We start from the raw sequence: 15,716 nt of genomic DNA on the forward strand, positions 1-15,716 counted from the left end.
TATATGCAAGTACAGAAACAGGATAAAACAAAAATAGTCTATAATAACATTTTAGCCGTATACAGTGTATATCCAGCGAAATTACAATTATATAAATGTTAGTATATAATATACCCCTAATACCTATTTTCTAAAACCCTACACACATATGCTCCAGCTCAAACCCCCCCCTCCCGGACCCCCTCTTGGATAGTACCTCCATTATCCCTCACTCCTAACCAGACACCACCATTATAAGCTAGCTTTTATTCTCTCCACCACTTCTAACCACATTGACATTTTGGATTCATTGAGCCCCAGAATTCTTGCTGTAGATATTTCTTGATATATCACATCAAGATATGTAAGAAACCACACTTTTCGGCACATTTTTTCCGGTTGAAACCAACGTGATGCGATCAGTTTTTTAGCTACTGTGATACCCGATAAAACCAATCTTTTTAGTTGTGGATTCACTGCAAACTCAAAAACATCATTCAATAGTAATACCGCGGGGTGTACAGGTATATTCCAAAATACGAGTGTTGATAATTGTTGGGACACATCTTTCCAGAATGCCTTAACTGGTGGGCAGTCCCAATACATGTGCATAAATGTTCCTTCGTCCCCATTTGTACATTGGGAGCATTTGGAGTCTTGTATAAGCCCCATTTTGCACAGCCTTATAGGAGTCAAGTATGTCCTGTGAATATAGTTCAGATTGATTTGTTGATGATCCGGGTTCCTTGATGTAAGTCGGACATTTGCCCAGGCTCCTTGCCAATCAAAGTCATATTCCAGGTCTGGTATATCCCTCCTCCAGACAGTGTCTATTTGAAGGGTTTCGTACAAGGACGTTAGTAATTGATAATAAAAACTTGATACAAAACCTCCCAATGTATCTCTTTCATAGAGAAATTTGTGGTATCTGTGGTGTTCAATTGGTACGAGTAATGGAACACCGTGAGATCTCATACAAAGTCGTAACTGTATGTAAAAAAGCCATGTGGACTCGGTGAGGTTAAACTTTATGCATATTTCGACATAACTACAGAGGCCCTTGTTATTAAAAATATCCCCTAATGAGTGTATGCCTTTCTCTTCCCATATAGGGAATCTTATAGGTCGTTTTTCCATTAAGAGTGCATTGTTATTGAATATGGGAGTGTGATTATGCCATTCTTGAGGGTTAGGATATTTCTTTTGTGTTTCCCGCCATGTTCTGATTGCATGGGTAATTATTGGGCCAAATTCTCGCTCACAATGCTTGATTGTATTGTATATTGTATATCGTTGTAACTATTTATTGTATTATCGTTGTATAATGCAGTTACCTTCTCTACTGCATTATATATATATACTGTATATATGTATATTGAACACTTTTGTTTTGTTTACACTTGCTTACGTACTTGACTTTCTATTTTATACTTATATTATACTTATTTTATACTATCTTTTTTATTTTATCTAGCACACTCTCAGGAGCAAAACAGAAAGAAGCATTTCATACAAAAGTATTCTGTATTTCTGTATGACAACTAATAAAGAAACTTGAGAAACTTGAACTATTCAGTAGAACGGCACTGGGACTTTTAACTATTATGTATCACTCCGCCGCACAGGTGTTCTATTAATAACCGTTAATTGCGCTCATTACCCAAGCAACTATCGGTGTCAACAGACTCTTATTTCACTGGTTGCACAATAAATGGAAATGTCTGTGTGTGTGCGTGCGTGCGTGCGTGTGTGTGTGTGTGTGTGTGTGTGTGTGTGTGTGTGTGTGTGTGTGTGTGTGTGTGTGTGTGTGTGTGTGTGTGTGTGTGTGTGTGTGTGTGTGTGTGTGTGTGTGTGTGTGTGTGTGTGTGTGTGTGTGTATATACACCTATACAAAGTAGCAAGCAGTGCAGGAAAATGTTTGTGTCCGGGTTGCCTGGCAACAGTCCACATTCAAGAGTGCAGTTGTGGAACTATTTTGCTGGCGGAGCTAAATATATGATTAAATAAGCAACCAAGTCTGTTGTCGCTTATTACTGTTAATTAATAAATGCCGATTGTAGAACCGTCATATGAAAGCAATATCAGACGAGAGGTCGTGCTGTTACACTACTGTTATCAGCATGGACGTGATTATCTTCGGAACTCTATGACCGAGTCACAGCCGTGCTGATGTTCAGTGTAACAGCGCTCCCTCTTGCGTGTTATTGTTTAAGTAATCAGATATACATAGTAGCGGAGTGTTGTAGTACTCAAATCTGGGACTTGGATAGGGATTTGGATAGTCGACTATGGTTGGCCAAAATTTGCCGTTAGTCGACTATTAGTCGACAAAAAAAATTAAAAAATATAATATATATATATATATATTTTTTTTGTATCATTCCATTTGGGCTGTGGGGGGTGCTTAATGTCTGAAGGAGTCGACTGAAGGCTTCTTGTCCTCTGCAAAAGCATGCAATTGGTCCACTGATGGATACATCTTGATATTTGTCTAGTCTAGTGTGTTCATTAGATGGTGAAATCCTCTTTCAGTGCCTCTGTGCCTGTTTTCGTAGGCAGTTAGCCTCTGGTATGCGTGGCATTAGCGTTAGCCACGCTTCTAGGCCTCTTTTCTTTTGGAAATAATGATAAAAAATATCAAAAATATATATAAATTTTTTTATAATTATTTTTTCCTTTTCTTTTTTTGTATTAGACTAAGAGGTTGGCAGTCGACTATGGCTCCTTTCGACCGATTAGTCGACTAATCGACTAATAGGGGTCAGCCCTAGACTTCGGACTCGGAAGGTGCAGACTCAGACTCGGACTTGTTAATTGATAGAAATAGTTATTTATAAAAAGTTATTGTAATAGGCCCTAATCATTTGGCATAAGATATTGATGGCTAGTGCATTTGTTTGGCTATTGTGTCACAAAGTAAATAAACTCCCTTTGAAATGGTGACCGCTGTGTCTTTTATGTTTAATGTAGAACCTTTTTTTATTTGTATTGACTGCCAGAGTGGAGTGGACTCAACCTTGATGACTTGGACTCAGACTAGGGTAATGGGGACTCGACTCAGACTCGACTCAGGCTCTTCTTTGGTGACTCGGACTTGGACTCGGACTCGAACACCGGGGACTCGAGATTTAGTGACTCGACTACAACACTGCATAGTAGAATAGATATTGATGACACAGCCTTTGCTAAAAACCCTCCGAGAGTTGACGCCAATCCTGCACGAGGACAAGAGACTCGTCCCTGTGACATTGTGCTCGTATCTCACCACAGGAGCGTGAACCCTTTTCAAACACGACAACATCGATGTTCTAAGCGAACGCGTTCATTTCCTGCCACAGTGTTCGCTGACATCAATAGCGGACAGGAAGTGCATGTGCCATTGGGCCCAAGACGTCTCTTAGCAACTGAATTCCACTGAAGATGTCAGTACAAGGGGCTGCTTTCTGTTATACGCTGGTGTGTATTATGGTCTGGACAGTATGACCTTTGTGTTTTTCCTTTTGAACCATTGTGAGCGAGTTCACCATAAAAACATATTCTGAATTGGGTACAGAGCATAAAGCTGTATTGTAGCATCATCACTCCCTCACTCACACACACCAGTATCTCTCTCCCTCCTAATACACCCCAAAGAATTACCCACATATGTGGAGGATTTTTATTACTCAATGTTATGATCCAGTTTGGCAGCTGGTTAGTTAGTTAGTTAGTACCAGGCTGTTCCTTATTCTATATTCCTTGGAGATCTGGACTTTCATGTGAGAGGGACAGACTCTTTATATCTGCTCATGCATTGCTGACACAAACGGTGTTTGCCGATGAAACAATGTTGTGAGTTTAGACCATAGTCTTCGAGCTGAAGCTCAATACTACCAGCTGCAGTCGGACAGATCTATCTATCTATCTATCTATCTATCTATCTATCTATCTATCTATCTATCTATCTATCTATCTATCTATCTATCTATCTATCTATCTATCTATCTATCTATCTATCTATCTATCTATCTATCTATCTATCTATCTATCTATCTATCTATCTATCTATCTATCTATCTATCTATCTATCTATCTATCTATCTATCTATCTATCTATCTATCTATCTATCTATCTATCTATCTATCTATCTATCTATCTATCTATCTATCTATCTATCTATCTATCTATCTATCTATCTATCTATCTATCTATCTATCTATCTATCTATCTATCTATCTATCTATCTATCTATCTATCTATCTATCTATCTATCTATCTATCTATCTATCTATCTATCTATCTATCTATCTATCTATCTATCTATCTATCTATCTATCTCTCTATCTATCTCTCTATCTCTCTATCTCTCTATCTCTCTATCTATCTATCTATCTATCTATCTATCTATCTATCTATCTATCTATCTATCTATCTATCGTATTTTACAGTAATGCCCATGGCAGCATTATATCCATTATGCTAAGGAAATAATAATCCACATAGGAGCACGTTTGTGTTTTGGTTGATTCCGTGTCTCGATTTGTCAAAACGTGATGAAGCTTCAGTGAGCAGCGAGGGCGCCGTGAGCTGTCAGTCAGGACGTCTCGTTTGTCGGTTGCGGCGCGGTGGTTAGCACTGTCGCCTCACAGCGAAGAGGTCGGTGGTTCGAACCCCAGTGCCAGGTGTTTCTGTGTGGTGTTTGTGTGTTTCTCCCCGCTGTTTGCGTGGGTTTCCTCCGGGTCCAGTTTCCCCCACACTGTGAAGTAGGGGTGTGAAGGTACACGTATCCGTACCGAACCGAACCGTTTCAGTGTGTACCGTACCAAACGGCTGTGTAGTGTACCGAACGAATACAACGGTATGTTAACCACAAGTCGATTATTAATTTCAATATAGAATATTCGTTGACAGCCCTACAAGTACAATTAGTTACTGCACACTACATTTTTTATTTGATTTGATTTGAAATCTTTATTTCGAACATGCAATGAATACAAACAAACAATAACAAAAGCAAAACACAACTCAATCTACATGTTTGAAAAGGAGTAGGAAGAAGTATATATATATATATATGCAAAAAATACAACTATATATGTAAAACATGAAAGAAATAAAATAAAAATGTAAACACCCATGAATATCAAGTCCCTTCCTCATCCCTGTACCTTGTGAACATCATTTCCTTATACATCAGTTTGAATTGTCTCATGTTTGGACGTTGCTTTAGCACCACATTCATGACTTTTTGCTTTATACATAGCAACCGAACCGTGACTTCAAAACCGAGGTACGTACCGTACCGTGGTTTTTGTGTACAATTACACCCCTACGTGAAGACATGCAACTAGCTCCTAGCTGGCTGGACTATGGGCTTCACAGTGCACTGCTCCTAACTAGCTCCTAGCTGGCTGGACTATGGGCTGTCCACTGCACTGCTCCTAACTAGCTCCTAGCTGGTTGGACTATGTGCTGTCACACTGCTCCTAACTAGTAAAAGGATAAAGATATTCTCCTGGATCTTCCACTTATAATGTAAATTAACCCTGGGTTCTTTTAATTGAATGTCGGCGTGGTGAGCAGAGATGAGACGAGTCAGATGGCAGTCTACAGTTTACTGAAGTCTTGAGGCACAAAGAAGAATAGATCACAAATCCGGACCACCTGCATGAAAACCTCCTCTCCGGGAGCAGACAATTGCAGAATGGCCACGACAACAGACAGTCACAAACTTTTATACATTGGTAGTTAGACACACCTCTTTCCTGACTTGATGATTGATAGTTGTCACGTCATAGCTGAGGACAAAGGAACTAAGGCGGGAATAGAAGGTAGAGGGAGGGGTCGTTTCAGTACGTGTCTTTCATTAAGGGTGGGGGCCGAACGATAATTGGTCTCTGGGGTCCCCCGCATTTGGGCGGGTTGTGTATCTGTGTGTATATCTTTGTGTATGGGTTTGAGTGAGTGTGTGCGAGGCTAGACTGAGTTCATGTCCTCAGTTTTGATCATCACTCTTTTACTTCGTGCTATTCATGACACTTTGTGATACTTAAGCAACCAAGTGGTGGCCATAAATCCTATGTGTGTTTATCTGTGTGTATGTTTGTGTGTAAGTGTGTGTGAAACGAACTGTCTATCAGTGTGTATGTGAGTGGGTGCGTGCATGTGAGACGGCCAGGGCTTCAGACGCAAGCAGCAAGAGGAGATGTGCGCGTGCGTGCACGTGTGTGTGTGTGTAGAGACCAAAGCCCAGAGCCAAAAGGTCAGCAGGTCAAACCAAACTGTGTGTGGAAAACAGACTGAGAGACACGGAGAGAAAAGGGTGGCTTCAGATATTAGATATTTCCATTAATTCTATCACCTTACAAGAGGGCATGACAGTAGTTTTGATGGTTTATTCCTTCACTAGCTCCTAGCTGGTAGGACTATGGGCTTCACACTGCCGCTAACTAGCTCCTAGCTGGCTGGACTATGTGCTGTCACACTGCTCCTAACTAGCTCCTAGCTGGTAGGACTATGTGCTGTCACACTGCTCCTAACTAGCTCCTAGCTGGTAGGACTATGTGCTGTCACACTGCTCCTAACTAGCTCCTAGCTGGCTGGACTATGTGCTGTCACACTGCTCCTAACTAGCTCCTAGCTGGCTGGACTATGTGCTGTCACACTGCTCCTAACTAGCTCCTAGCTGGCTGGACTATGTGCTGTCACACTGCTCCTAACTAGCTCCTAGCTGGTAGGACTATGTGCTGTCTTACTGCCTCTAATTAGCTCCTAGCTGGTAGGACTATGTGTTGTCTTACTGCCTCTAACTAGCTCCTAGCTGGTAGGACTATGTGTTGCCACACTGCTTCTAACTAGCTCCTAGCTGGTAGGACTATGGGCTGTCCACTGATCCTAACTAGCTCCTAGCTGGTTGGACTATGGGCTGTCCACTGATCCTAACTAGCTCCTAGCTGGTTGGGACGGGTTAAATGCAGAGGACCAATTGCAGGTGTATGTATAACGTGCTTGATAAATTAAGCTATTCCATTCTATTCCCAGAGTCTCTCTCCCAAAACAACGTGTGGTCCGTTATGGAGACGGAAGCCGGAGATGACGTCGAGGACAAAAGGGTCTATAGACCTGTCTGCTTCGTATGTTACATGTAGAAACGTCTGCTTGGAATGCGGCTCGACAGACCGCCATTTCCAGCTAGTCTCACCATTAACCAGCTCCATTCTTCACCTCATCTGTATACCAGTCTGTCTGATGTCTGTGTGTGTGTGTGTGTGTGTGTGTGTGTGTGTGTGTGTGTGTGTGTGTGTGTGTGTGTGTGTGTGTGTGTGTGTGTGTGTGTGTGTGTGTGTGTGTGTGTGTGTGTGTGTGTGTGTGTGTGTGTGTGTGTGTGTGTGTGTGTGTGTGTGTGTGTACCCTTTGTGTACTGGCATGCATGTGTGTGCAGGGACGTGCACAGGACTTTAGAGGGGCAGGTGCTCAAAGGCTGAAAAGGGCACTGGGCCTGTGCTATTTTTGGGGGCCCTTTTGGGGCGGGGATGGGCCTTTTTATGCTTTTTGGGGGGTTTTGGTGATCAAATATTGAATATTGAACTATAATAATGAGTGCAGGAGCTCACTTATCCTTGAAAGACACTTTTATCACTGACTTAAAAGGCCCATACATCTCCATAAATGTTCAGGGCGGAGGGAATAAGTGCTTACCCTACAGACCCCAAGTCTGTTAGGACAGCAGACTCGGTTGGCACTGCTCAAAACATACCTTTTTAAAATAGCTTTTAAATGAATTATTATGTTTATTTCATTGTCTTGTTTTTCTTTATTTCTATCAATTTTACTTAAATATTTTATTATACTTTGTATTATACATTTTACTCAACCTCAGCCAATCGCGCACTCCCGACTAACCAAGGGAAAAAAGTATTGCTTCTCAGCGCAGAGATCTGTCTGATGAAAAAAACAGCTTCAATTATAGTCACGCGCCGCATTTTTTGGCAGTAACAGTAACAGCGTTATTAAGATTGGAAGAGTAATCCGTTAGATTACTCGTTACTGAAAAAACTAACGCCGTTAGCTACGCCGTTATTTATAACGCTGTTATTCCCATCACTGGATGTCACAGTATGATGTCATAATCAAACATTGTAGCACATTTGTGATGTCACAGTATGATGTCATAATAGAACATTCTAGAACATTTGTGATGTCACAGTATGATGTCATAATCAAACATTCTAGAACATTTGTGATGTCACAGTATGATGTCATAATAGTACATTCTAGAACATTTGTGATGTCACAGTATGATGTCATAATAGAACATTCTAGAACATTTGTGATGTCACAGTATGATGTCATAATAGACATTCTAGAACATTTGTGATGTCACAGTATGATGTCATAATAGTACATTCTAGAATATTTGTGATGTCACAGTATGATATCATAATAGACATTCTAGAACATTTGTGATGTCACAGTATGATGTCATAATAGTACATTCTAGAACATTTGTGATGTCACAATATGATGTCATAATAGAACATTCTAGAACATTTGTGTACAGTATATATTCAACAATTCTCTCAGAAGACTTGTTTCCGGCTACTTGTCTGTAAGCTTGAATATATTCTGTAGATACCATTTTAAAATCACCACATGGAAAAGGAAACAATGTCCTGTACAATCCTTAATGAGCTGCGTCTGGAGGGAAGGTTCTGTGATGTGGTTATTAAAGTCAACAGCACTGAGTTGAATGCCCACAAGGCCCTCCTGTGTGACTGCAGTGACTATTTCAGGTAAGTTTAGCTTGGTTCAGGTTAGCTTGGTTCAGGTTAGCTTGGTTCAGCTTAGCTTGGTTCAGGTTAGCTTGGTTCAGGTTAGTTTGGTTCAGCTTAGCTTGGTTCAGGTTAGCTTGGTTCAGGTTAGCTTGGTTAGTAAACAGATACCATACTGTACTTTTACTGTAAACAGATACTATACTGTACTTCTACTGTAAACAGATACTATACTGTACATCTACTGTAAAAAGATACTATACTGTACTTCTACTGTAAAACGATACTATACTGTACTTTTACTGTAACCAGATACTATACTGTACTTCTACTGTAAACAGATACTATACTGTACGTATACTGTAAAAAGATACTATACTGTACTTCTACTGTAAACAGATACTATACTGTACTTCTACTGTAAACAGATACTATACTGTAAAAAGATACTATACTGTACTTCTACTGTAAACAGATACCATACTGTACTTCTACTGTAAAAAGATACTATACTGTACTTCTACTGTAAAAAAGATACTATACTGTACTTCTACTGTAAACAGATACTATACTGTACTTCTACTGTAAACAGATACTATACTGTACTTCTACTGTAAACAGATACTATACTTCTACTGTGCTAAGAACCTATACTTCTTCAGTGAAAATATATGACTACACAGGACAAAATGTTGCTTACTGTTTACTCATCAGATATCTCTATACTCTGCGTCCCACAGAGCCCTCTTCACTCGCTGGAGCGACTCAGAGAAAGCAGTCTACACTATCCCTGGGGTGTCCCCGGGTATGATGCAGCTCATCATAGAGTACTCCTACACACGCTTTGTGCTGGTGACAGCAGAGAACGTGGAAGAGCTTCTGGTGGCTGCAGACCAGCTTCGCGTCACTGGCATAGTAGGAGCGTGCTCTGACTTCCTAGAGGGCCAGCTGTCTCTGGAAAACTGTGTCGGCATCTGGAGGTTGGTGGACATCTACTGCTGCCCTGACCTGAGGCGCAAGGCCCATCTCTTCATCGTGTGCCACTTTGAGGAGATGTTGCACGTCTCACAGGAGTTTGTGGAGCTGTCCCTGCAGCAACTGGTGGACATCATCGAGAGGGATGATCTAAATGTGAAGAGCGAGGAGACGGTGTTCGAGGCCGTCCTCCGTTGGATCGACCACTCCCGTGAGGAGCGTAAAACACACATCCCTTTGCTGCTGCCCAAGGTAACTAATTGTATTACGGATACACAAACATGGTTGCTAGTGCCTGAGCCACATTTATTTTTAATTTTATTTTTATTATTTTACTTTTTCTTGTTTGTCTGTCTCTTGTCATGGTCATTATGATTCATGTTACTGTTATTATTGTTGTCGTCGCTGTTGCCATTGTTATTATTATTATTATTATTATTATTATTATTATTATTATTATTATTATTATTATTATTATTATTATTATTATTATTATTATTATTATTATTATTGTACTGTTATGTTCTGTTTTATGTATGGCAGCCTGAAACAAACATGTTTCGGAACGATTATGTTCGTTTCAGGCTGCCATTAAATATACCAAAATTTGTGAGTGCTGGTCCAAGCGTATTGCTTTCTTTTTCTATTATACTCGACGGGATTTCAGCACCCAGTGTTATAATTTGTGAGCGCAGTCTATCTTGACTTTTCTGTTTTATGTATGAAAATGAAATAAAATAAAAACATTTATATATAAAAAAAAAAAACGAATTGTATTACTGTGCATTACATTGAAACAACACTAGGTTCCCTAGTACGGTGGTTCTCAAACATTTGGGTCCAAACTGTTCCCTAGCAACAGAAACCGTCTAAAACCAATGTCTAAGTTGTACCCGCTGTCTGCTTGTCTCTTCCCAGGTTCGCATGGGCTTGATGAGGCCTGACTACTTGCTGAACAACATCCAGAACAACCCTGTGGTGAGGGACAGCCACGACTGCAGGCCCCTCATCCTCAGCGTCCTGAACCCCCCTGGCTCCGACAGGCTCCCAAACCCCCTGATGCGTCCACGCCGGCCCCAGGAGGTCCTATTGGCCATCGGAGACTGGACAATATCCGAGCCGGTGGATGGATGGACGTGAGCGTTGAGAGGGAGAGTCCCCGGTTGTGCCACGGCACTGCTTATCTCCACGGTCTGGTCTACTGCGTCGGTGGCTGTGACTACGCCGTACAGCCTCTCAGAAAGGCTCTCAACAGTGTGCGCAGGTTCAACCCCGTCACTCGCAGCTGGCTGCAGGCGGCTCCCATGCACTCACACCGCCGGGAGCTCATCGCGGTCGTGTTGGACGGCTGTATCTACGCCATGGGAGGGTGGGACGGAGACCTGGTACTGAACACCGCCGAGCGCTACGAGCCTGAAACCGACAAGTGGACAGTGATCTCACCCATGCTGGAGCACAGGGTCGCTGCCGGGGCAGCAGCCCTCCAGGGCAAGGTGGGTGGAACTGAGGGACACAGGGTGCTAGATGAACACAAGGAACGTTAGATCAAAAATCACAAGGAACGTTAGATCAAAAATCATAAATGTCTTTATTGCCAAGTAAGCTTGCACATACAAAAGATGTGTCTGGGTCCTTTGGTGCATCAACATTAACAGACAATTAAAGTAGAATGAAATCAAATGGAATATATAAACTAAATTAGAATATTCTTTCTTATTACAGGTTTACATCTGTGGTGGCATCAACAGGACGGTGTTTCTGTTCACAGCTGAGTGCTACAGCCCAGACACTAACCAGTGGACTCTGATCGCCCCCATGAGCAGCAGGCGTGCCGGAGTGGGAGTGGCTGCGTACGGAGGACAAGTCTATGTGGTAGGTGCACACAGAGACAAATACTTTATACTAACTAGATCAAGTCAAGTCAAGAGTTTTATTTGTCACGGCATACAAGTATACAATGAAATGCGGGTGGTAATGACATATAATAGAATCCAATAGAACAGGCGGCTAGGTGGTGTAGTGGGCAAGGCACTCGCCACCAGTGTGGAGACGCTAGGATTCGCGTGTTCGAATCCAGCTCTCCACATTGTTTTCAGTTTAGCTGGTCGTCCGCAGTAATACACATTGGCCGTATTACGGGGAGGGAAAACTGAAGGGTGGGGATCGAACGTTGTGAACAAGCGACTCCTACAAGTCGGTTGGTGCGCCTGCGCAGTAGAATCAGGAAGTGTCGGGGGCAGCGTGAGCCTCCCACGCGTTACTCCTCGACACTGAGAGATCGAGCTGCGCAGGTGAAAAGATGCGACTGCTGTTACCTCAAGTACCGGAGGGGACTTGTGCTATGTATGACTTAGTCCACATTGCAGCCGGCTTGTGGGAGGCAAGAAACAGCGTTCGTGACAGGGGAGGGTTGAATTGGATGATACGAAATTGGGATGGGAGAAAATATAGAAAAATGGGAGAAAAAGTGGATCAAAAAAAAAGAATCCAATAGAACAACATTGTGCAATAAACAAGTAACATTGTGCAATAAACTTTCAATGCCTCTGTGATGCCCTAATTTCCCTAAATGGATTAATACAGTGTCTGCCTGCCTTTACCACACACTAAAACATTCCTCTCATGTGTCCTGTCCTCAGGTGGGAGGGTGGGACGGTAGAAACGACCTGCGTAGCGCGGAGGCCTACAGCCCCTTGACTGACTCCTGGAGCGCTCTGCCCAACATGCTAACCCCCCGCATGAGCTTTGGCATCGCGGTGCTGGACGACCTGCTCTTCGTGGTCGGAGGCTACAATGGCTCCAGAACCATCTCCAAGGTGGAGCGCTACGACCAGAGCAGCGACAAGTGGACTGTAGCCGAGGACATGAAGACCCGGCGCTGTGACCTAAGCTGCTTCATAATGCATGGCCTGCCATTTTACATGAGCCAGTACGCTGCTCCCCGTGGAGGAGGAGGAGGAGGAGGAGGAGGAGGAGGAGGAGGAGGAGGAGGAGGAGAGGAGGAAGAGGAGGAAGAGTATGAGGAGGAGGAAGATTAGGAGGAGGAGGATTAGGAGGAGGAGGAGGAGGAGGAGGAGGAGGAGGAGGAGGAGGAGGAGGAGAGGAGGAAGAGGAGGACGATGAGGAAGAGTATGAGGAGGAGGAGGATTAGGAGGAGGAGGAGGAGGAGGAGGAGGAGCAAGAGGAAGAGGAGCAAGAGGAAGAGGAGGAGGAGGAGGAGAATTAGGAGGATGATGAAGAGGAGGAGGAGGAGGAAGAGGAGGAGGAAGAGGAGGAGGAAGAGGAAGAGGAGGCAGCAGGGGATCCATCTAAGAACCTTAAACATTTATTAAACCAAAAGAAATCCTAGGAAATTAATAAATTACTATCAGCCAAAGGTGGTGCATTTCTTTCTTCTAGTAATTCAGACAATATCGGTTTTTAGTTTGTGTAATGTAATGTAATATCTGTTTTTAGTTTGTGTAATGTAATGTAATATCTGTTTTTAGTTTGTGTAATGTAATGTAATATCTGTTTTTAGTTTGTGTAATGTAATGTAATATCTGTTTTTAGTTTGTGTAATGTTATGTAATATCTGTTTTTAGTTTGTGTAATGCACATAATATGGGAACTTTTATCCATATGCTAGCCCGGCATAGTTCTGACAGCTGTCAGTTTATATATATATAAATAACTGTCTTTTACTAGTACCTTACTACTATGTACTATGTTACTATCCGTATACTACTACCTACCATGCTAATATGTCTATTATACTATGCACTCAGGGTGTAACACTCAAGTTCAACACTATTTGACGAACAATGCCACTGACCATAAGCTGCCAGAGATGCACATCTCCTGCTGACCAGAAAACCACACACTTTTCTGATAGTGGGGTGCCTGGACAATCAGTCATTTCAAATGTATATGCGAAAGTTTCGTTTTCACTTCTAATTTGAAGATAAGGATCTATAGAACAATTTTGGCTTGAGTGTCAAGGAACCAGTTGAATTTAATAAAAATGTATCCAAAATGGCCACAATCGAAATCATGAATTCTTTAAAAACGTCTTAATGTTCACACAATTGCTGTGTAATATAATTTTGTATTGCTATTTTAAGTTAATACTGTGTGAGGAATCAACTGGAGCTCAAATATTGATGTTTTGAATATTCTGGTATGGCAAAAATCAAAGATGGCTGCAATTTCTGTATTTATTTCGATTTACGCTTCATACCTTTTATTCTATTGAACCTAGAATGGTGATGTTGGTGCCTGTACCTATGTTTTCATGAATGAGTAATTGAATAAAAATTAAATAAACATGATATTTCACACAATGAGACAACAAATATGTGGAGAACTAGAGTTAGATATGAGAACTGTAAACAACAGTTGATTGTGAAGAACAAACGATGATTGTGAAGAACGTCCTCATCACAAGAAAGGATCTGCATCTCGGCACCAATGTCAATGCCATGCCAAAGACCTGATGGAGGTGTTGCTGAGCAATGGGAATCCCTTTGAGGAGGGCAGTAAAGACCTGGTTACATTAGACAATAAGGTGTGTGAGTCTGCGGCTGCTGCCGTATCTGTCCATCAACTCGAATCTACGGGACAAGAGCAGTACAACAATTTCAGGAAGAGTGCTTGAATCAAATGACAGACTTCTGACAGCACCGATCAAGCGAAATGCAGAGCTCTATGCAGAGCTCTATGGGAAAGCTTTTATTGTGCTAGACACAATACACGTCAAGTAGAGATATTTCTGTTGACGTGCAGTTAGTTGCGCCAGGTGTAACAAGACATTTTCTCATTCCTGTCAAATAAGTTGTTAACAGATGGACAGTTCCCAGATGACAATGATGTCTACATCACTGCAGGTGATCAAGTCCACCATGTTGGAAACAGTCCACCAATGGATCAATGCAACCATGAGGAAGCTGACACTCGTGTCCTATAATACATCTCCTCTACGCCCTGCAAACATCATCACTTGGGAGGGTGCATACTGGAGATACAGATGTTTGTCGTAATCCTTCTGACTAATTTCCATCACATCAAGCCACTAACAGATACACACCCACTCAGGGACGTGCACAGGACTTTAGAGGGGCAGGTGCTCAAAGGCTGAAAAGGGCACTATACCTGTGTGTGTTTTAACCGAGCGCGCGTTAAAACAAGCCCGTTTTTTAAGGGCCCTTTTCAGACGGGGGCCCCCTTTTTATGCTTTTTGGGGGGTTTTGGTGATCAAATATTGAATATTGAACTATAATAATCAGTGCAGGGGCTCACTTATCATTGAAAGACACTTTTATCACTGACTTAAAAGGCCCATACATCTCCATAAATGTTCAGGGGGGAGGGAATAAGTGCTTACCCTACAGACCCCAAGAAGTGCTGTATATTCTGTATTGTTTAATATAAATGCATTTTTTATTCCAATCCCAATTTGTATTTGAGATTCCCGAATCCCATCGGACTTGACTTCTTCGTGTCCCTCAGTGAGTGTAATACCAGCATTCAACTGTATGCGCCACAGCGGTTTCTATCATCATCATCATCACCACCCACGCTATGCATAAAATATATAGGTCTGCGGAGAGGCACGCTGAGGAGGCCGTGCAAACTCTTTACCTAATATTTTGATTCCATCCTGACATTTTTCAGTAGGAAGGGCAGTCTATATGCATAACGAAATTTTTTATTTTATTTTTTTCAGAAAGGGCACTTTTTTTATGAGGCTCAAAAAGGCAGGTGCTCAAGCACCCCTTGGGCTCTATGTGTGCACGTGCCTGTGTGTGTGTGCACGGGTGTTCTCTTCAGTGCTAATGGGAAATGTAATACTGCCAGACAAGGATTTAGCCGATAGGACCGTAAGCGGTGAAAGCAGGTAGCTGAGGTAATGTGGGTCCTGTGCTACAGAGAAGGTGGCACACTGGCCAGCCAGAGGGGCCGCTGTACCATTGTGCCCCGGCAAGAAATAGATGCATTATTCATCGCTTCTCCTCGCTTGGCTGGTGACAATG

Source organism: Notolepis coatsorum (genome assembly GCF_963971535.1).
Source record: "Notolepis coatsorum genome assembly, contig: SCAFFOLD_177, whole genome shotgun sequence".
Taxonomy (NCBI): domain Eukaryota; kingdom Metazoa; phylum Chordata; class Actinopteri; order Aulopiformes; family Paralepididae; genus Notolepis; species Notolepis coatsorum.